At 42.6% G+C, this 23,753-nt stretch overlaps 1 protein-coding gene across 1 annotated transcript in view; it reads left to right on the forward strand.

Moving 5' to 3' along the window:
* The first annotated feature begins 959 nt into the window (after nt 1-959).
* The window catches only part of LOC110496033 (TGF-beta receptor type-2), a 56,287-nt gene continuing 33,493 nt past the window's right edge, over nt 960-23,753 (forward strand). Inside the window, exon 1 of the mRNA XM_021571664.3 lies at nt 960-1,033. The gene's annotated coding sequence lies outside the window, so the exon portion shown is untranslated. The remainder of the gene's footprint in view (nt 1,034-23,753) is intronic.

The following is a 23,753-nucleotide window of genomic DNA, read 5'->3' on the forward strand; positions in this document are numbered from 1 at the left end:
TCTTACTTACAATGATGGCCTACACCGGCCAAACCCGGACGACGCTGGGCCAATTGTGCGCCGCCCTATGGGACTCCCAATCACTGCCGGTTGTGATACAGTCTGGATTCAAACTAGGTTGTCTGTAGTGACACCTCTAGCACTGAGATGCAGTGTCTTAGACCGCTGCACCACTCGGGAGCCCCAAGTCTGCCACCTACCATGTCAGGTGACCTCCAGCCAACACATCTTCCCATAATTACAGGCCTCAGAAATGGAGTTAACACTTACAGTATCAATGATTTTCCCCATAGAAAAGAGCACCTGCCTGACTGGGCGTGAAGTGGTCATAATCAAAGGCAGAGAAGCCGGCTTCAGGGAAAGGAATCAATGCCGGCCAATCAGGCTCTTCACTCTCATTAAGGCCAATTGATGTCTGTCCTAGTCACCTCCTAGGGACATACACTGCCAAAGACACGAGCATTGTAGGCAAGTTTCCTTTTTCATCAAGGAGTTTTGAGCCAAGATGTCTAATAGCTCAAGGCCTCTCAAGACAAAGGATGTCTTGATAGAGAAGAATTGGCTGATATGTGTTAGATAATAGAGAAAGAGAATGGGAGTGTGGCGCCCTCCTTTGGGCCTGCATTCACAGATGTTCCAATCCGCTTTGTTTATGTGTAAACTCAAAATATAAGGTGAGATACTTATAGTTTACAGTCCATTTTACTCTATATATTAGTTTGCATTTGTTAGATACTGGCTGTGTTTACACAATTCTGATCTTTTGCCCAATTATTGGCAAAAGGTCTGATCTGATTGGTCGCAAGACCAACACTGGCAAAAATATCAAAATTGCCCTGCGGTGTAGTCTACTCTTGTCTGGTGCACAGGAGGGATGTTCCTTCCAGCCAAACACCACAAGGGTGCAGCAGACAAACACAGATGTTATCTCGCTGAGGAGGATGCATCAGGGGAGGGACTGGAATCAACTGAAAGGAAATCGCCACTGAGCGAGAATGACGTGACTTACCATTCATCTCCTGAATAATTAAAGGTACGTGTCACTATGAAACTGTTAGATGACCTTGTTTTGGGGGGATTGCCTTCATGTGATAAGCCTACCATGGTTTGGTAGTCGTTTGTGAGGGAAAAAGAAAGTCAAAAACTACTCCTGACTTCTAGGAATACGTACCAGCTATGTGTATATGATCATGATGAACACAGCTGTTCTCTTGAGTCCTTATGTGTGCAGAACAGTGCCTTCTGCTGTACAAAGTAGTAACTACTGCACTTTAAAACTGGGATACTTCTCAGCCCAAATAGTGAGCCAGCGTCAATAGCCTTCCAGAACCTATTCTACAAGCTTGGCATTCTGTCTGTGCCTGCCTATGGTCTTCTGTTCAATGGAGAATGGGGCAAGCTAGGGGAATAGGGGATTCTTGTTTTGCTGTTTTTGTGTTGCGGCTAGTTGAGCACAATTGATTTACACACAGCTTAATGGAATAAGGGAAGCTGTACAATTGGGTTCAGACGGGAATCTAATGACCCTAGTCTTCCAGGTGCACATCAGTGGAAATTCAATCAAGAATCTGTGATTACTCAGCACACAACTGACTTGCACCCGGTGCTCCCAAATAAGCTGATTTTCCAGTAAGAGAGCAAATTACGAGGGAATCTAATGCCACAACCAAAACTAACAGACCACCACAAGAGACACAGGATGATATGGGGTTTGGCTCTCATTGTGTTAGCAGCTATTTTCTTGTGTTTAGGAGTAGGTGCAGTGTAGCCAACCAAGCTTGCATATACAGTACACAGCGCTATGCTAATTTTAATTCAATGGATTGAATTAGTGCAGAATTTAGTTGTGTCATATTAACCTCTATTGGTGAGGCAGTATCGCGTAAATAACCTTGTCTAGACACGCTGCTAGCTTAAACAATTAGACAATAGGGCTCGAGTCTGACTGCGCATTGTTCTGCCCACAGAATGAGCCTTGTCAAAGGACTGCGGTGGGGTCTAATTGATAAACAGGGTGAGAACGAACGCTGCCACCGAGACCGAAGGACAAGACAGGAGGACAAATAAATAACACGCTGTCACGCCAACGTCGAACAATGAAAATACGAGGCCCCCTTCAACAGCGCCAAATAACTCACGCTGCCCGTGGCTTTAAATCAGACAGCTCTCTCAGTTTCAATATTCCCGTGATGAATTGCTATCATTGTATCGCAGGAATTGGGAGCAGGGCCAGCCACATTGAAGTTCACAATGACATTAGTGGAACAATTGAATCTCGTGGGAGCCATGCTGCACACAAGGCTTTTCTAGTCCCGAGGTTGTACTGTGCGCCAAGGGCCTTTTGCTGCTCTCAATACACAGATGGCAATAGGTGATTATTGAGGATGTGAACACTCAACACACTATCACATTTCATTGTGAAATAGACACAAATGAATGATTAAATACGAGCCAATGTTGCTTGTTGCGTTTACGTTAGCGTCCCCTTGTGGTGTTTCCCTTAGCAAAGGCTAGTTGCCCTCCGCTGGTGCAGAGAAATGGGGAAAGAATTACTGTCGTTCGCCGTTGCTCAGGGGTTGATGGCAAGCGTCTGAATCTGCACAAGAAGGAACTCAAACTGTCAGTTCTTTGTTTTGCCAATACAGTCTGAATGTATGGACTGCTAAACAACTCCACCATCTTCCTCCTAGAGAGTGTACACATCACTGGACTCATTGATCACTTTGGACGTCTGAATTAAGGTCTTAAAGTAAACCATAGTACTATTATGCTCGCAAGTCCACAATACTTATTTGCCATTGACCTCAAATCTTTAAGGCTATTGCCCTTATTAACCTTGTTAAGAGAACAGTTATCTGCTCCATTATGCTCAGATGTTCTGGTCTCCGTGGTGTAGTTTGGGCTTCCTCATCACTCCCTGTCCCAGAGCAGAGGAGACCTGACTGCCAACATTAACTGGCATTGAGGGCAGGCAGGCAAGCAGGCAGGCAGAGAGCTTGGGTTCTCTGGCCAACTAGTCACCCAATGGACATCCAATAGCTATTCTCACACTTTGACTGACTCCACTTCAATGTCATCTTGGTAAGCAACTCCAGTGTATATCTGGCCTTGTGTTTGAGGTTAATGTCCTGCTGAAAGGTGAATTTGTCTTCCAGTGTCAACTGGAAGCAGACGACCAGGTTTTCCTCTATGAGTTTGCCTTTGCTTAGATCCATTCCATTTATTTTCATCCTAAAAAGCTCCTTAGTCCTTGCCGATGACTAACATATCCATAACATGATGCCACCACCACAATGCTTGAAAATACAAAGAGTGGTGCTCAGTGATGTGTTGTGTTCGATATGCCCCAAACATAATACTTTGGATTCAGAACATGAAGTTAATTTCTTTGCCACATATTTTCCTGTTTTACTTTAGTGCCTTATTGCAAACAGGATGCATGTTTGGGATATGTGTTATTCTGTACAGGCTTTCTTCTTTTCCCTCTGTCATTTAGGTTAGTATTGTGGAGTAACTACAATGTTGTTGGTCCATCCTCAGTTTTCTCCTATCACAGCCATTATAAAGTCACCGTTGGCCTCATGGTGAAATCCCTGAGTGGTTTCCTTCCTCTCCGGCAACTGAGTTAGGAAGGACGCCTGTATCGTTGTAGCGACTGTGTGTATTTATACACCATCCAAAGTGTCATTAATAACTTCACCTTGATCAAATGGACGGACATTCAATGTCTGCTTTTCTTACCGACAGGTGCCCTTCTTTGCGAGGCATTGGAAAACCTCCCTGGTCTTTGTGGTTGAATCTGTGTTTGAAATGCATTGCTCGACTGAGGAACCTTATGTGTGGGGTACAGAGATGAGGTAGTCATTCAAAAATGATGTTAAACACTATTATTGAACACAGAGTGAGTCCGTGCAACTTATTATGTGACTTGTTAAGCATTTTTTCCCTCCTGAACTTATTTATGCCTGCCATAACAAGGGGTTGAATACTTAATGACTCAACATTTCTAAAAACATAATTCCACTTGGACATTATGGGGTATTGTGTGTGGGCCAGTGACACAAAATCGCAATTTAATACATTTTGAATTCAGGCTATACCACAACTAAATGTGGAAAAATTCAAGGGGTGTGAATACTTTCTGAAGGCACTGTACGCACCAGGATCCTCTAGTTGGCAGCAGGAACAAACACAGCGATTTTTTTAATAACAACCCTCAGATCCTCTTATCCACTCTCTTCCTAGCAGCATGTAAACCATCCTCATCCCACGCGAGCCTCCGCAATAAAGAGGGAAAAGGAGGAGAAAGGGAGGAGAAGAGGGGTAGGACAGCATTTATGCTCAAACAAGCAGTTTACCCAGAGATATACAGCTTAGAGATTTATGAATTTATCCTCAGTCATTTTGAAACATTAGAACTCGCAGATATAGACATGGCTACACAGACCTCAGTGATATACTGTAGCTAGGCCATCTGAGTAACAGTCTATAGGTGCAGGAACACAGATCTGAGAACGGACAGAGGACCACACTGGCTGGAGGGGCCGAAGTGTGGCCCCTTAAGATTTGCAGGATTGTTTTTTGAGTGTTGTTATTGTTATTTGAGAGAGCTCCCTGAAGGCTTCACACCACTGCTTCCCACTGTTTGAGGGAAGGACGTGCCGAAGAATTAGAACTTTGCAGATATTGTATTATTATGTGGCTCAGATGCGTTAAGATACTTTAACACGTTAAATAAGGTAGTCTGCGTTCACACAACCCCCCTCCCCCCAAAAAATGTATAAAGGTTTATTACAGGATGAAAATAGTGCATAGTGAATGCTCTGAAAGACAAAACAAAACAACTCAGGAGCTATGCTGCATTGTTGAGGGTCACTTTTTCTTCCACTGTAGCTACAGTACCTGCACTCTTCACCTCCTATTTCTCAGCTCCAATTCAGGGCTCACAGCGTCTGTTTTCCAGCTTGTCTTCTGCCAGTTCTAACCTTGTGCCCTCATTAAGACGTGTGTTGTGGGAACGTAGTGAAAGAGTGCTGCGTATACGGTAAATGTCATGCCCTCGCCAGTAACAGTAACAATGTACGGTGGATGGGGACTGGCCATGGGGTGAAATGCCATGCAAAAAAATACTGTGGAACCGCTCCGGCAGTCCCTTTTAAAGATCTGCAGTGGCTGAGTGAGACCCCTGGCCCTTTGAATTAAGAGTCCCCAGGGGGGAACTGACTCTGTGGGCTAGAGGGCAGAGGAGAATGACTGTTGTTTATTCTGGGTCAACGGTGGCCACTTCCTGGGAAGACTGAGACGTATGCAAACACTTATAGTCTGGACCATCTTGATATTGTGCCTCCTTGAATTCAGTCCAGCAGCATTTCCCCCTCTTTTTTTTCTTCCTCCCGGTGTCACGGTACATTACACATGTTATGGCTACGGTAGGCTAACCCGTGGTTGAACTGCAAAGGAACCCGGCAGACATAGGTGACTGGGGCCTGGATCTGCCTGCCGGGGTGGGGCAGGAGGGGGGCCTGGGACTTAAATGTTCCCACATGTGGAGGTAGTGCCAGGGAAGCAGAGGTTCTGCGCGGCTACGGGCGACGACACAACGCTGCAAAACAACCGTCAGAGGAGATTAGCCTGGAGATGCTGCAACACGTCGCAGGACCCTCTCACAAACTGACATGGGATCTGTATAGTACACTAGGCGCACAGACTCTCAGTCCTGTTTTTAGTGCTTTCCACATTGTGAGGCTGAGGCTCACATCTAGGGTTGACAAAGGGGCCCAGACCCACTGTACCACAGGGATAAGTGGGTTGTGCTATGTTGTATTGGTAAGGGCCTAACACATTGTGCCTTACGACAATCTAAACATTACACAATGATCTCACAGGTGGTGAAGGGAAAGCCATCTGAACCCAGCCATGTTGCATTCTCTCTGCTGCCCGCTCCAGGGATGGAGCCAGAGCCAGGCACATCTGTTCAACACTATTTGAAACATCTATGGGTTGCTATGACTGATGAGCTGTGTTTTTCATTACACTACAGTGAATGAAATGTGTCCTTACATTTCATTAATAAAGTCTATGTCAGTTTGAGCTAATTCTGCCTTGCAAGAAACATTCTGTTGCGGCTCAAAGTAAAGCGCTAATGATGGGCTCTTAAGCCTGGCCTTAACTCCGTCACAGCAAGGAGAAGCACCAGCCAAGATCAACAGTGCGCTATGGTAACGGCTTGCCCACTCTCCATCAGTGTTGGCTCTCGTATTTCACTTCCCTGGACTACTTTCGGCTGGCTGCCTGGCCTGGCGTTTTAACACTTATAGCTTTTCCCTCTGTCTGACTGTGTCTCCAGACACCATAGGCCTGCGAATTGGGGCCCGGTTGCCATGGCACCCCTCTCGACAACAAGAGTACACAGTGGTAAACATTAACACGTACAGCAGGCGAGGGCCAACACGGAGGAGGCGAAGAGAGCTGCGGCTAATGACGTCGCCAGAACATTCCGCACATCCACTCAATCCAGCCACGTAGGAATGACTGGGAGAGGAGGTTGAATATGGCTGGTGGTGATACTGCTGCTGCAACTGCATTGGTCAACACACCTGGGGGTTTAAAACTCATCAGGAGAGGGGATGGGTTGGAGTTGTTCCTATTTCAAATCAAACTCTTTTGTTTTTGGGATATGTGTGTCCTTAGGCAGTGGTACTTTAGCCTAGAGTAAGATATTTTGCGATTTGAGGGCGAGGACCCAAGTTATTTGTCTTTTTTTGACAGCTGTTGTATATACTGGAATCTGATTCTCATATGAAACTGTAGTCTACCATCTCCCTAAAGTAAGTACAGGAACCCCATTAGCATGCATGTACAGCAGCATCAACCTGTCAAAGCTCTTAAAGCCAAGTTTTAATTAAGGTCTGATTCTAATCTGACATTCTTTGAAATTAGTGAAATATGTGTGCATTCTTAGCTCTATAGCTTAGTCTTTAGAGGTTTAGCTCGCCTTCCTCCCACCACAGCGTGCCGTTGGACCAGTACAATACCATAATGTGTAAAGTGCAGGCCCTGTAATGGTGGGGCTTATTTTGGGTTGACCACACATTCACTTTCCATTGGAGAGCTGCTGCATTCTTCCTGTGAATACAATGAAACAATCCACGAGCACACAGCAACTATTATCATTGTTCTAGGAGCTTGCCCAGTGGTCGAATCACATGGCTCGAGACGGGTCAGTTGGAAAATCTCAGCGTGATAAGCCCAGATGGGCCGACGCTTACTCGCACTCGAATCCATCTTATCAGATATAACACGTTCGCCCCATTCACCTCAAACAATACCTCTGCGCCGAGGTCAGCCTGGAGGAGAGGAAAGTCATCTGATCCACCAGATGCACTAAAAACAAAGGGCCTGGGCTGCAACTGGGGCTGGTGGAGCGCCAGAGAGCGAGCCGTAATGGCAGTGGGTTTTAACGAGACTGGACCATAAGGTTATGCCAGAGCTCCTGGAAATAGATGCAGTGTGGTCCATTTCCTGTGCAGATGTTCAGGACATGGCCTCTCTCAGGCGGGGCAAATAAAAATTGACTGCTGTGATAAAAAAAGGGCTTTTTAGTGGAACACACAATGGCCTAGACAGAATAAATATGCTGAATAGATATATTAACTGTGATCTGTGCTAAAAGCCCCTCTAAAACTTGAATATTGTTTTTTTTTTAAGTACATTTTAGGAGGGCAACTTAAAGTCGGATGGAGTACAATGGATGGATGGATGGAGTACAAAGAAAGCTTTAAGCCTATAAGGAGTGAAATTGTTTCAAAGGAAAGTAGGCCTGAAGTAAATTAATAGAGTTACGATTTAGTGCAAAAACTGGATATAATTATCATCTTGGATTAACAATAACATATAGATAAAGCCACACTATTTTTGTTAGTGGATGACAGAAATAAATACCCTTTAGAGAGACCAGAGCTACTCTGTTATTTATTTTACTCGTATTATTACCTGTCCTGCCTTCATGTACAGTGTGCTTCAAAAATATTGGGACAGTGACACGTTCTTTGTAATATTGGCCCTGTACTCTAGCACTTTGGATTTGACTATGAGGTTAAAGTGCAGACTGTCAGCTTAAATTTGAGGTTATTTTCATCCATATTGAGTGAACCGTTTAGAAATTACAGCACTTGTTGCCCCGCCCGAGAGAGGCCATACAGTCAAAGTTAAAGATGCACAAATATCCTACTCCCCACAAAATGTAAACCTCCCCTGTTAATGTATGGTGAGAGGTTAGCATGTCTTGGAGGGATGCTAACCTCCCCTGTTAATGTATGGTGAGAGGTTAGCATGTCTTGGGGGTATGCTAACCTCCCCTGTTAATGTATGGTGAGAGGTTAGCATGTCTTGGAGGGATGCTAACCTCCCCTGTTAATGTATGGTGAGAGGTTAGCATGTCTTGGAGGGATGCTAACCTCCCCTGTTAATGTATGGTGAGAGGTTAGCATGTCTTGGAGGGATGCTAACCTCCCCTGTTAATGTATGGTGAGAGGTTAGCATGTCTTGGAGGGATGCTAACCTCCCCTGTTAATGTATGGTGAGAGGTTAGCATGTCTTGGAGGGATGCTAACCTCCCCTGTTAATGTATGGTGAGAGGTTAGCATGTCTTGGAGGGATGCTAACCTCCCCTGTTAATGTATGGTGAGAGGTTAGCATGTCTTGGAGGGATGATATTTGTTCATCTGTAATTTTCTCACTCATCATTATTCACGATTAATTCAGGACTATCTGTAATCATTGTAGCATCCACATTACAGTATAACTATTTAGAAACATATTATATTCTTATTTACAATACAAGTGACTCCAAAATGACACAATACATTATTTACCATTCATTTCTATTGGGGACAAAATACTAGTATATACCATATTGATCTGGTACTCCCTGTATATAGCTGCACATTGATCTGGTACTGGTACTCCCTGTATATAGCTCCACGTTGATCTGGTACTCCCTGTATATAGCTCCACATTGATCTGGTACTGGTACTCCCTGTATATAGCTCCACATTGATCTGGTATTGGTACTCCCTGTATATAGCTCCACATTGATCTGGTACTAGTACTCCTTGTATATAGCTTCACATTGATCTGGTACTCCCTGTATATAGCTCCACATTGATCTGGTACTGGTACTCCCTGTATATAGCGCCACATTGATCTGGTTCTCCCTGTATATAGCTCCACATTGATCTGGTACTCCCTGTATATAGCTCCACATTGATCTGGTACTGGTACTCCCTGTATATAGCCTCACATTGATCTGGTACTCCCTGTATATAGCTCCACATTGATCTGGTACTGGTACTCCCTGTTATATACAATAAAGTCAATAAACCATCAAGTTAGTTCTTAAAAATAAAAAAAAATTGAGACCTGGAATACTTTAAAAAGTGAGCCTATACAACACTTGCTAACCTTATAGCACAGTTTAATCGTGCAAATTATTATAATTTTTTAAAAGTATAATTTAAGAACCTATATGCTCCATATTGATCTGGTACTCCCTGTATATAGCTCCACATTGATCTGGTACTCCCTGTATATAGCTCCATATTGATCTGGTACTCCCTGTATATAGCTCCACATTGATCTGGTACTGGTACTCCCTCTATATAGCTCCACGTTGATCTGGTACTCCCTGCATATAGCTCCATATTGATCTGGTACTCCCTGTATATAGCTCCACATTGATCTGGTACTGGTACTCCCTCTATATAGCTCCACGTTGATCTGGTACTCCCTGTATATAGCTCCATATTGATCTGGCACTCCCTGTATATAGCTCCACATTGATCTGGTACTGGTACTCCCTGTATATAGCTCCACATTGATCTAGTACTGGTACTCCCTGTATATAGCTCCACATTGATCTGGTATTGGTACTCCCTGTATATAGCCTCACATTGATCTGGTACTAGTACTTCCTGTTTTAGCTCCATTCTAGTGTATTTTATTCTTCTTGTTTTACTATTTTTCTTTGTATTATTATTTGTTAACTCTACATCGTTGGGAAGGGCTATACCCGTTGAATTTGGCATGTGACAAATACAATATTTTATTTGAGGCCTACATCAGGCCGAAGCCTGTTTTTATTCCAACTAAAGGGACAAGGCAACACATCACAAACAATATTACTATTGTTCCCCCGGCAGCTGCTAACATCTGAGGCCCATTTGTTAGCATGTGATGAACAGTGTTTCTCCCTCCCATCACTAATTCCTTATACCTCATCTCTTTTCCTTCATCCATATAAGGGTGGGTGTAATCACATTCAGAAGGACTTGGATACATTGACAGGAAATTGAATTTAAAATGCTGAGTATTGGTAGTTATCTGACAGGTAAGATGTGTGTTTCTCTGTTTCATTTAATCCTGGCTATGTCTGTTTGACTATCTGTTTCATTTTACTGTAAATCCTACTCTTATTCTAATATCAACATTTTGAAATACTAGTACTATGTGATTGCAAGCAATTTTTTCTTCATGTTGTTTTTATGAGCTCTGACTACGGTGGGAAAACACACAGCAAACTGTTAATTTGTCAAAGCATTCAACCAAATGATTATAACTCACTTGAGACAAACCATAATTCAGATTTTGAACTTGAGATATAACTCAAAGAACTGGTGCTGCACCTCACAGTCTTCATGGCAATCGAGCTGAGCTGGACCGTGCTGTCTAAGTCAGATTTCCTAATACATCCAAATCATCTCCCTGTCCAGAGAAATAGGGTGGGAATAGGTGGGAGTGTTCTGAGTGAGAAAATACCTCACAGCGAGAAAGCTTGGCAGGCCATCTTTGGATAATGCCGTAGAAATCTCTAAAGAGCACTGACTCCTAAGGCATATTGAATTCAGCCTTCATTAGAATTGATGAGTAACATAAAATGTATGCCCTTGTGTCCAAATGAAAACATTATTTAAGGAAGTTGTGTGGTTAGTGCTTTAGCGCATTAAACGCTGTTTTCCGCCAAAATACTTTTCAGGTTTCAATTATTACATTTACATTTTAGTCATTATCCAGAGTGACTTACAATTAGTGCATTGATCTTAAGATAGCTAGGTGGGACAACCACATATCACAGTCATAGTAAGTAGGGGTGTAAGGGCCAAGAGACGAGAGGTGGCAGAACAGAGTGCTCGGGTTGGGGTGTAAGGTATGAGCCTAAAGATAGGGAGGGGCAGTTCCTCTTGCAGCTCCATCGCCAAGTACCATGGTCTAGTCACATGTGGAGAGAGAAGGGAGAAAGAGATCAGGGCGTAGGGTAATTATGTGTGAGTGGAACCAGTGGGCTCAGTGGGGCTGAGTGAATGAGGAGTGGATATCGTCAAACCTTCTTTTCAAAGCGAGGGAGGAGAAGGTGGAAACAATTTCCTAGGGTTACAGGCAGGTTATTGACATTTTCGTGTGATAAAGTATATTTAGCAGCGATACAGAGGAAGAGAAGGTAGAGAGGAGGAAGTGGAAGGATGATAGGTCCTCTAGAAGTTGCGTTTTCCTCCATTTTCACTGAACACATTCACCTTTAAATGTTTGCTAGAGGTAATCAGTCTGGTAATTTAAGAGGCAAATGTCTCTTGCGTGCGGTGAAATGAAAGGTGCCGGTTTTCCCTTCCTAATCAAAGCAATGCACAGACTTAGAGCTGCACCCGTTTCCATAAGGTGAAGGAATGTGCATATTATGTGAATGCATGTTCACAGTCACGGTCAATTTGCTAAGCAGCGAGGGGAAATGGCTGCTCCACTTGAGGAAAACCCAAGGAATGAGGCGTTAAATGATTTCCATTTGGTCTATTGACGTCACCGATATTAGCCATTTTAACAGCATCCGCTCTTTCCACTGAGTCAAGAGAACACGTCTGCTCTGCTGGCTGACCGTATGGGTAGTTATACTGATATTGATCAAGACTTGTACACACCCAATAACATGTGGTCCATTCTGCCGCAAACACATAGTAATGCAAAAAGCACGTAAGCACGCGTTCCACAAACTCTGCAGATACGTGCACACATACACACGCATGCACGAACGCACACATACTCACACAAATGGACCACAGAAACACAAACGCACCCTGTATTCCTGCTCAAACAGATATGGTATTCTTACTTTCTGCTCACACGAACATGCACTCTATTCCTACTCTATAGATACTGTACATAGATTCCTGCTCTCTCTCTCTCTCTCTCACACACACACACACACACACACACACACACAGTGTATAGTTTCTCTCTCTATTGTTTACCATGTGGCCGTCCCTCAGCTCCTTGGTCTTATCAGCGGTGGGTTGCCATGGTATTTCCTGCCCGAACTAAGAGCAGAAGGTGGTACAGGATGAGTGCTGCTTCCTGCCTTGTATGGAACACCCCAAAACACCACCAAACAGGCTCTCTCTCACACCCTGGTGCATCCACACATCTACACTGACCACGCTCCGATAGAGACAGAGGACACATTTAGACGTCGCACACTAGTGTTTTTCAGCTGTAGAGAGCCAATGGTGGCTTCATGTGGGAAGGGATAAGGGAAAGGAGATAAATACTTTTCCCTTTTGTAATTTAACCATTTGTACATCGTTACAACACTGTATATATACATAACATGACATTTGCAATGTCTTTATTATTTTGGAACGTCTGTGAGTGTAATGTTTACTGTTCATTTTTATTGTTTATTTCACTTTTGTATATTATCTACTACACTTGCTTTGACAATGTGAACATGTGTTTCCCATGCCAATAAAGCCCATTGAATTGAATTGAATTGAATTGAAAGGGGAGGTGGGAGATAGAGAGAGAAAATAAAGGGAACAATGGACAATGCTGAGGAAGAGCAACCGTATCATTTTGTGCTGCTCTTTCATCAGATAGAATATCATTGACTTTGAGGGTGAGGGTGGCAGAGAGTGGTGGTAACACTTTCTCTCAAAATGTGGCTTCACTTCAAGACAAGGAATCTTCAAAGGGCTACACCACAAATACATCAATCAACCAAATGTATTTATAATGCCCTTTTTACATCAGCGGATGCCACGAAGTGGTTACACAGAAACACTGGCTCAAACCCCCGAACAGAAAGCAATGTAGAAGTATGCTGGCTACGAAAAACGCCCTAGAAAGGCAGGAACCAAGGAAGAAACCTAGAGAGGAACCAGGCTCTGAGGGGTGGCCAGTCCTCTTCTGGCTGTGCCGGGTGGAGATTATAAGAGTACATGGCCATTAAGGCCAGATTGTTCTTCAAGATGTTCAAACGTTCATAGATGACCAGCAGGGTCACATAATAATTACAGAGGTTGTAGTGGGTGCAAGAGGTCAGCACCCCGGGAGTTAATGTCAGTTGGTTTTCCATTGAGGAGCATTTAGAGGTGGAGACAGCAGGTGCGGTAGAGAGAGCGAGAAAGAGGAAGAGACCGAGAGGGATAATGTATATTTTGCACTTTGACAAACCTCCTCCCAAGTCACAACATTGCAGTGAGCAGACTCAATCTAGTGTGTGAGAAGCACATTTCTGCGTTCCTTTCAAAAACCACATGTACAGGACCGTTTTTTTACTTTTAATTACGTCATTTGTGTCCCAACCTTACAAAAAGACTCCTTTGATTTTCAAAGCAAAAGTCTCCTTAGACTTCTTCAGAGGTCTACAGCGATGAGTAGCATTTAATATACAGTCAGGTTCGAAATGATCGACACCCTTGATAAAGATGAGCAAAAATGACTGAAGTGTTACAGGTTGCACAATAGACACTTAAAGGTCATTTCCGATTGAGCCGACATGTGCAGGGTTTCTGTATATTTCAATCACACCTTAACACTGAACTTCCGCGATACGGATTGAATCGAGCCGAAAGTCTCTAAATCTACAATAAAACACCACCTCCATGCCAACAGGCTCTTTGGAAGGGTCGCCAGAATAAAAGGTTTTATTGAGAGCAAACATCAAACGGAAACAACCTGGAGTTTGTTAAACGGCATTGGCACTTGGATTGGAACTGGGTGCTACAGTGAGATGAGAAAAAATGCAGATTTTGGCCCCGAAAAGCAGTGGTAGGTTTGGCGTTGAAAGAAAAAAGCATACGCAGATAAGAACTTCATACCTACTGTGAAATATGGTGGTGGATATTTGATCTTATAGGGCTATTCTGCTTCCACTGGTCCTGGGGCCCTTGTTAAGGTCAAAGGTATCGTGAACTCTACCCAGTACCAGGACATTTTAGCCAAAAACCTGGTTGCCTCTGCCAGGAGGCTGAAACTTGGCCACAAGTGGATCTTCCAGCAAGACAGTAAACCCAAGCACAAAACAAAGTCCACAAAGAAATGGTTAATTGACCACAAAATCAACACTTTGGAATGGCCATTTCAGTCTCCGGACTTAAACCCCATTGAAAACATGTGGTCTAAATTGAAGAGAGCAGTCCATAAGTGCTGACCGAATGATATCAAGGATATGGAAAGATTCTGTACAGAGGAAAGGGAATGAAAGGGGGATGCCTAGTCAGCTGAATGCATTCAACTGAAATGCGTCTTCCACATTTAACCCAATCCCTCTGAATGGTCCCTCTCAATGTGTTCTCCAATCTCATACAATATTATAGAGAAAAAGCTCAGTGCCGAGGGTGTAAAAAGTGTTGAAAACCAGGCTGTCAATAAATATGACCCTTGTTTTTTTTATATTTTATATAATTTTAGAAATGTGTTGTTTTGGTTGATTCCATTGAATCATTAACAAAGGAAAATATATTCCTCAAGGTGGAAAATTACAATATAGCTCAGTACTGGTATTAATTATTCCATACAGTCTTTTTTGATTATCTTTATCAAGTGTGTCAATCATTTTGGACCTGACTGTATGTCCCATTTTTATTGTGGCGAGGAGCCTTATTTGGTCTGAATCTGGTTTCATCTGTGAGGTCTTTCTCATGGGAATTGTATCCAGGAATTTGGTTGAGGGACGGGGACCATGGAAGCTTTCAGATGCTTTCAGATGCTTTCAGATGCTTTCAGATGCTTTCAGGTGCAACTGATGTTGAATGTTATTAGAAGTGCCTTCTTCGGAAGACCAAGATCACAGGCCTGGACTGCATATATTTGGAACATGGCCTCTTGGATGCCATTACAGATGTACTTTCAGAGCAACCGGCCATATACCCACCATATCATCCCATCTTGATCTAACAATGCATCCTCTGTGGAAATCAATAGGCATTAAGGACCCAATTCCAACTTGGGAAATTGTGCCTTTCTTACACACACCTTTCATAAGCACTTCTCAGTAGTTGGTATTCAGGCTTGTGTTATGAAGGGGCATAACCGGCTTTGCAGGCGTGGGTCCCTTGCACGCTCTGAATAAATGTAATACAACCGCTGAAAACCCTCCCACTTGCTAGCCAACAGTTGTCATTCAAATAGGGTTTCAGTACATTTATCAAAAGCCATCCATTTAAATATGGTGTACCTTTAATTACAATTGGGAGAATAGGGAGAATAGTGTACAATAGTAGGCTATACCCTTGTATTTTAACTGCACTAACCATGGAACCATTGTGATGACACAGCCAAGTGTTGCACCATGCGTTGGTTTCAAACTGTTATGGCTTGGTCGGCACTCTGCTCCATAACGATTTAATTAGCCTACATGTCTTTTTTATATTATCAACTGTTACTAATGATTATAGGGCTCCCTAGTGGTGCAGTGGTCTAAGGCACTGCATCTCAGTGCTAGAGGCATCACTACAGACCCTGGCTCGATTCCAGACTGTATCACAACCGGCCGTGCTTGGTAGTCCCATAGAGCGGAGCACAATTTGCCCAACGTGGTTAGGGGTTGGCCGGGGTAGGCCGTCATTGTAAATAAGAATTTGTTCTTAACTGACTTGCCTAGTTAAATAAAGGTTACATAAATACAAATAAAAATTGCCAGCAACAATTACGCTTAACTCGGGTCAGAATCAGGGCCTACGTTTTTGTTCTATGGATCGGAGGAAGTGGTCCTTTTGGTGCTATAAAACCAAGATTCCTGATTACTTCTTAGTTGCAACAGTCATCTAACTATAAGTATGAACGCTCTATGTTACAGTGTGGTTCCCTGTGCTGCTTGACATCCTTTCTTTAATCTAAATGCAATGGAAGAAATTCTTGTTCTTATCAAACGACTATCAAATGATGAAAACCAGCTTGATTAAAGACCTGATCATTCTATTAGATTTTCCCAGGTCATATCCCACATGAAAAAATTATACAGTTTACTATAGAATACTACATTACTCATTATAGAATTCTTAAGTAGTATACTGTAGAATACTATACTACACACTGTAGTATCCCTCGACCATGTGTAGTACTTACTACAGAACGTTGTAGTATACTGTAGAATACTATACTACACACTGTAGTATCCCTCGATCATGTGTAGTACTTACTACAGAACGTTGTAGTATACTGTAGAATACTATACTACACACTGTAGTATCCCTCGATCATGTGTAGTACTTACTACAGAACGTTGTAGTATACTGTAGAATACTTAGGTCTATACTGTAGAATTTGTTCCACCCTCTAACTGAGAAACCTTCATGCCAATTATTGACCATATTGTGTTCCGTATATATATAAAAGCCTCAACTTGTATTTCAAAGATAATAAAACAAAAACACTATAGTAAATGCTACAGTAATGTCCACAAAAGCACTACAGTAAATATTACAGTATACTAGTCTGCAAAAACACCACATTAATTATTATTTTATATACAGTACTGCAGTTTTCTTTTACTACAGTATTTATGCTGTAGTCAACTGTAAATACTACATTATACTCAAGTAAATAGTACAGTATTCACTGTAGTGTTTTTGCAGACTTTAGTCCGCAAAAACACAACAGTGAATACTACAGTAAAGTCAGAAAAAACACTACATTGAATGCAATAGTATTTATTCCATAGTATACTGTAGTATTTGTTGATGTAGGTCATGCTATGCACATTCCCTGTGTAAGAAGTATTCTCTTTCCCTTACTCACACCAGTGATGCATAATATTGAATTGTTTTCATCCAGAGAAAAGAAGGGGGCTCTCTCAACCGTTCTGGCTGTAACAGTCCCCTTTAATCTGGGTTTGGAGAGTGGCATGACCACCCTCTATTTGCCTCTCCCCACAGACATCACATAATGACAGGCTGGGAACAAATACCAAGACCGGGTCCAACCAAACTCTCCATGTACACAAAGATAATCCTCTTGAAGCAATTAGACCCTACCAGATTTCTTCTTTAATCCAGATTTCTTGTAAACCACCCCACTGATTCTTGTCTTGCCTGGGGATATAACGAGAGGTGGTTATGGGCCTTTGTGGTTCTCTAGGATGTTGGAAGATGAATGATCAAATCCAAGTTATTTATATAGCCCTTCTTACATCAGCTGATATCTCAAAGTGCTGTACAGAAACCCAGCCTAAAACCCCAAACAGCAGGCAATGCAGGTGTAGAAGCACAGTGGCTCGGGAAATACTCCCTAGAAAGGCCAGAACATAGGAAGAAACCTAGAGAGGAACCAGGCTATGTGGGGTGGCCAGTCCTCTTCTGGCTGTGCCAGGTGGTGATTATAACAGAACATGGCCAAGATGTTCAAATGTTCATAAATGACCAGCAGGGTCAAATAATAATAATCCCAGTGATGATGATGTGATCACAATGATGATATGGGTTCTTACAAAATTATAAAATTATTGTTAATTTCGGCACTATAAAACAAATATTCACATAAAATGCTTTCCTGGAAATCAGAAAATACAAGGTTCGCATTCTTTCATGTTTGTGTTCTGTCGTTTTTGTTCTATTATTGCACTTCTTATCAATGGGAACATGACGTTGCGATTTAGCCAGAGTTTTGAACAGTTTTCTAACACAGACCTGTGTAGACCTGTGTACATTTTACAACATTCTTGACTGCATTCATGGTGTTTGGATCACTAACCATAAAAACGGAGGGAGAAACAACATATTTCCAGCAACAGTATGTTGCCAAACTCAAACCCCTATCAGCGACAGGCCCTGAGTTGTTTGTTTTGTCTCCACTAAATACATTTCCCATCAAAAGCTAGACCTTTCTTGGACACCGCTCAATTTTCCCCTGGAGAACAATGGCCTAAAAATATGTTGTGATGTGGTGGCAGCGTTTTGGAGTGGCTCTGATAAACGGGCCCTACTGTGTGACTAATGTTAAGACGAAGCATTTCAGGAAGGTAACAGAAGATAGTGGGTGTGTTGTCAGCGTGACCTCTCTGAGACTTTACTTCCTCCATCCTTCCCATGCACGGCAAATCCATGGGGCAATTCGTGGCAAGGCGTTGCATAAACAACACTTCTCAGTTATGTATGATGTAGGTAGGATATTGTTCGTTGTGTGTGTGATGTGTTGATAAGTAAACTGAGCTTGGTATGGTCAAGTCTTGCTGCTGTTGCTACTTGATATCCAATGGGGGCAGTAAAGAGAGAATGGCTGGTTTCTGTCTAAAGCACACTTGCATTATGCTTTACTAATTAAAGATAGGCTGGTGTAGTCAACATCTTTAACCAGACCTAATCATTGACTACCATTGTTCATACATAACTACTTCACCACGGAACAAACTTTAACATACTGCACAGCAATAGGGGACTGGATCATATCTCATTTCAGTCTCCTGTTTGACTGGTTGAACTCTGCAGAGTTATGTCCCTGCAAGTAGTGCTCATTGGCATGACACATAAGGTAGATTGAGGGTAGTGTGTTGGTGAGTCACTTTCCCTTGAGTTGCTGCAGGAGTGTTATCACCAAGGAGTTCATATTAGGGTGTGGATGCAGTCCCTAAAGCAGGTTTTAGACCTAAGAGGTTATGGGAGTGTCATTACCTTGTTACAACCTCTTTGCCAATCATAATAATAACACAAAAGAGAGAGTTGGGGACATTTTTCAAACAATGTAATGTACTTTTCTCCAGATGTGTCATGCTTTTCAAATAAAAATGCTTCAATCCTGATCGTCTCATAACCTATAAATGCATGCGTCCATACTGTTGATTAATCTTGATGGTAAGAGGAGCAGCCCTACATGTTACGCTAACTCATTGGGAACTCTCCAACAACTACATAAAACCATACCAGTAAGTCAGCTCCCCTACCTCAAGAACTGACACTTCATTATCTAGCTTTGTTTATAGTTCTCTACTGGGATCAGGGTGGCTGTCTAGTGGTTTCTCTAAATGTTCCTGTAATCTATATGGCGTAATTCCAGTGAATGCCATACAGGGGAGGGAACATAAGTGTGTGTGTGTGTGTGTGTGTGTGTGTGTTAGAGATCTTCACCGGCCCACCCGACCCAGGTGGGTCATCAGGTTACAACTACAGCTGATGGACCCGACCACGGCTTTGCATAGCATATTCATTTTACGCTAATAAGGTGAATTTATTGACTTATAGAAGGCCTAGCCAACATTTTAAAGACCAATTCATAAAAACACTCTAAAAGTCTAAGCCTTTTGGGGGAGGGGATTCTCATGGTCTGACAAACATCACGGTAGCTCGGCCACCTTCCACTGCAGATGTGGAAGGCCGTATCTTTGGCTTAAACTGGCGGATTTTGATGGCGACTTTTGTATTATTTTACTTAAGGAATTTATTAACTAGAAGAGCATCTTGGCTGATAAACATACTTTTTTTGTAACTAATGTTCAATTGGGTCTAGGTCTGGTTGTCGTCGGGTACATTTGGGTTTGGGTCCAACTTTTTGCGTGAACGCATGTGCTTGCATGCGTGTGGGAGAGAGTTAGTATCTTCAGTAACTAAGACAGAGAGGTGTTAAAGAGGCTGACATTTTAGAATGTCTATAAATGTGCTTGTTGTGGTTGTTTGTCATCAGTGTTTTAGTAAGGAAGGCATACAGAGATATGTCATCGGTTTCTTGGTTTGCAGACTTGGCCTGAGAGGTTTACATGAATGTCAAGCACCTGCTATTGAACAAAATTCCACTCAGGATGTTTGCCTACTTCTTGTTGATTTGACAAAACATTGCAAATGTAAGCTGTGACTGAAACTGAAGCCTGCCTTTCTCTTTAAAGCTCATGTGAGGGCATAATATTAATACAGATGTGTATGATTTCTTTAGGAACATGGTTGTATTTTTTTTTATTTATTGAGGTGAAGTAGATAAAGTTATTAAAAGAAAGATAGAACAGGTTTGTGTTTACACGTCGTGTTGAGTGAGGAGGCTGGGTTGACCGTTTTGTTGTCCTACGTGCATAGGTCAGTTAGAACTGTGTTTATGATTTACTTCACAGCCTCTGTGGCCTCCACCTTGTGGCTTGGCCATCTTCCTGTGCTGAAAATTTGACACACCCGAGGGGCGGAGCTAGCATGTTGGAGTGAACGGCTGTGTGTGAGAGGCTCCTGCAACTTTTTTTGCGAAATATTGGCACTAATTACAACAAACGTTTCTTTCTAATACAAGATTGTAACTTTTTATATGAAAATGCTGCGTAATAAGCGACCAAAGGACAATAAATCCACAGCGGAGGCCTACTCCCCACTAAACAACGAGACAGACATGGCGGGAGGCACATGCAACAACGTGACACTTACAGAACTTACCCGGGCTTTGGGGGAGCTACGTGTTGCTATAGCTGACAATCTTAAGGCCACTATTGCTGAACTGGACACCAAAATCGAGAGCATCATTCGAACGGTCGCTTCGCATGGCCAGAGTATTGTGGACCTTGAGAAGGCTTCTGAATTCAACGCTGGTAGGATCGACGAGTTAGAGAAGCTATGCACGTCATTGAAGGATAGTGTGCAGAGGCTTTCTGTGAAAGTGGTGAACCTGGAGGGCCGATCCAGACGTAATAACCTTCGCGTTGTTGGTCTTGCAGAGGGGGTGGAGGCGGGCTCTCGCCCCACCGACTTCTTCGCCAAGCTATTGAAGGATGCAATGGGATCAGATGTTTTGGCTTCGGATCCCCAGCTGGACCGTGCACATCGCTCCCTTATCCCAGTGCCTGGACCGGGCCAACATCCTCGCCCAGTAATCATCTGTTGTCACAGTTTCAAGACCAAGGATCTTATCCTGCGTGAAGCTCGAATGAGAGGCAACCTGTCACATAAAGGGCACCCATTCCGTGTCTATGAGGATTATGCGCCCGATGCTTTGCGCCGACTACAAAGATGTCATGACCAAACTCTACAAACTCCTCTACTACTCCATCTACGCCCAGCCTTGCTCTTCCCTGTAAGACTAAGAGTTACCCCGCCTTCCAGTGAGAAGATTTGGCTCCCCTCGGTTTTGGACGCAGAGAGGTTTATCCGGGAATATACGCCAATCCCCCGTACAGGTTAGAGTGCCTTGTCATTGTGTGTTAGGGTCTGCTCATGGACTCGAATCCATACTACACCATAATGGGTGAAACCTTATTAAATGGGCTCAACAAGGGCTACCGAACATGTAAGACGCTGATGGATGGTGGTCAGAGCTCTCACTTAACGTTAAATTCACTTTCATCCCGGCTGTGCTCAGAGCGATGCATAGTTTTACTTCCAGGTTTGATCACTGACACCTTCGGATGGATATACTTATATTCCCCCAGTTTTGTTTTGTTATTTATTTTACAATCCTTACATTATTCTTATTACCATACCATTTATTTATTGCTTGTAGGGGACTAGGGGTGATGGTTGGGAAGGGGCAGACGCAGACACCTGGTTAGCAAGTTGATGTTTTGTGCCGTTCTGCCTTTGTCTAGCAGTGGGCCGCTCTCCGGACTAGATTCCCACCAGCCGTCTGTAGTGCTTGTGTCTGTGTAGGTGTGCGTACATATAATTACTATTTGTACTTTATTACTATTTTCTCTTAGCATTTTAGTATTATGTATGTGTATATTTTAAATCAGTGTAGATTGTTATTCTGGGGTATGAATGTTTGTATGTGTGTATGTGTATATGTGCATATGGATGTATATACATATTTTTTAAATATGTATTTTTATATATGCATTTTTTTGTGTGGGTGTGGGTGGGTGTGTAGATGTGTGTATGTGTGTGTGTGTATGTGTATGTGTATGTGTATATATGTATGTATGTATGTATGTGTATATGTGTATATATGTGTGTGTATGTATGTATGTATATATATTAATTAATCTTAAAAAGGAAAAATGTTTCTGTGTGTGTATGTGTATATATATATATATATATATATCTTTTTTTATATATATATATTTTTTTTTATTGGGGGGGTATATCTAATTTTGCAAAATCCTTGTTCTCCTGACCCACAGTATGTAAAGGTACGGCTGTCTATGTCAGTTGTGGATGGTTCATGTTTTGACCGGCATTGCTTAGCAATATAATCTTGTGAGGTTATATCTTGCTTATCTCTGGGATTGACCCAGGATGACGCTTAAGCGCGCAATATGTTTAAGTTGCAACTTATTCTGTTTAGGTTTATTAGATGCTAACTGAACACTTTATTTGCGGGAGCCTTCTCAGTTCATATGTTAGTAGAAGTTCTAGGACAGTGAGAGGTGAACGTATAGTTGGGATTTTATTTTTGTTTTACCTCTTGTTCGAGGTCGCGCCATGCTGCTTTGGCATCGGCCAGACAATGTGTTTATTATTTTTATTGTTCCTTTTTTTTCTCTCCTGTTTGTGCATACCTGTTAAATGTGGGTTGGTGGGGGGGGGGGGGGGGGGGGGTGTAAGTGTTGGGGAATAGGGTGGGAAGTAAAGGTGCTTGCAGGGGGTAGGGGTGGGTTGGATACTGCTCGGATGTAGGTGCTACATATGCTGATCGTGATGGCTTGGTGCGCTTTCTTACCTTTTTATCAAGTTACATGTTATGCAGGCCACCATAGGAACTACAAACAAGAGGAGGGCGGAGCTTACATTCACTTCCTGGAATGTCAAGGGTTTAAATGAACCAATTAAGAGAGGCAAGGTCCTAGCCCACTTGAAAGCACTCTCGTCTGATATTATATTTTTGCAAGAAACCCATCTGAAAAATAACTCTCATAGCAGACTTAATTGTAGGTGGTTGGGGCAAGTGTATCACTAACTTCTCTGCCAAAATGAGAGGCACAGCGATTCTGGTACGGAAAGGAATTCCCTTTCTACATAAAACCACTATTGCAGATAAAGAGGGTCGGTATGTGATCGTAATTGGAGAAATCCACTCTACTTCAGTAACTCTACTAAATATCTATGGGCCAAACATTGATAACCCCTCTTTTTTCAAAAGAGTCCTTGCCCTGATATCTCCCATACTAACCTGGTCATTGGAGGGGACCTTAACCGTGTGCTAGACCAATATTTAGATAGATCCTCTACCCGGCGAACCCCTACCTCCTATTCAGGCGAATTCTTGAATACCTACATAAAAAATGCTAACTTATTTGATATATGGAGGATCGCTAACCCTACGGGTAGGGCATACTCCTTTTACTCTCATGTTCACAATGTTTACACTCGAATGTACTACTTTTTGGTTGATGGGCATCTAAAGCTCATTTCATGCATTTCTAAACAACGTTGGGGTCCTTTTGGGGTTACTTGTATTGTAAAGAATATAATATGTTTCGAAACACTTCTACATGAATGTGGATGCTACCATGTTTATGGATAATCCTGAATGAATCGTGAATGAAGATGAGTGAGAAAGTTATGAGGGCACAGGGGGAGACCCAGATG

Source organism: Oncorhynchus mykiss, chromosome 18 (genome assembly GCF_057628025.1).
Source record: "Oncorhynchus mykiss isolate SJ-2025 chromosome 18, ASM5762802v1, whole genome shotgun sequence".
Lineage (NCBI taxonomy): Eukaryota > Metazoa > Chordata > Actinopteri > Salmoniformes > Salmonidae > Oncorhynchus > Oncorhynchus mykiss.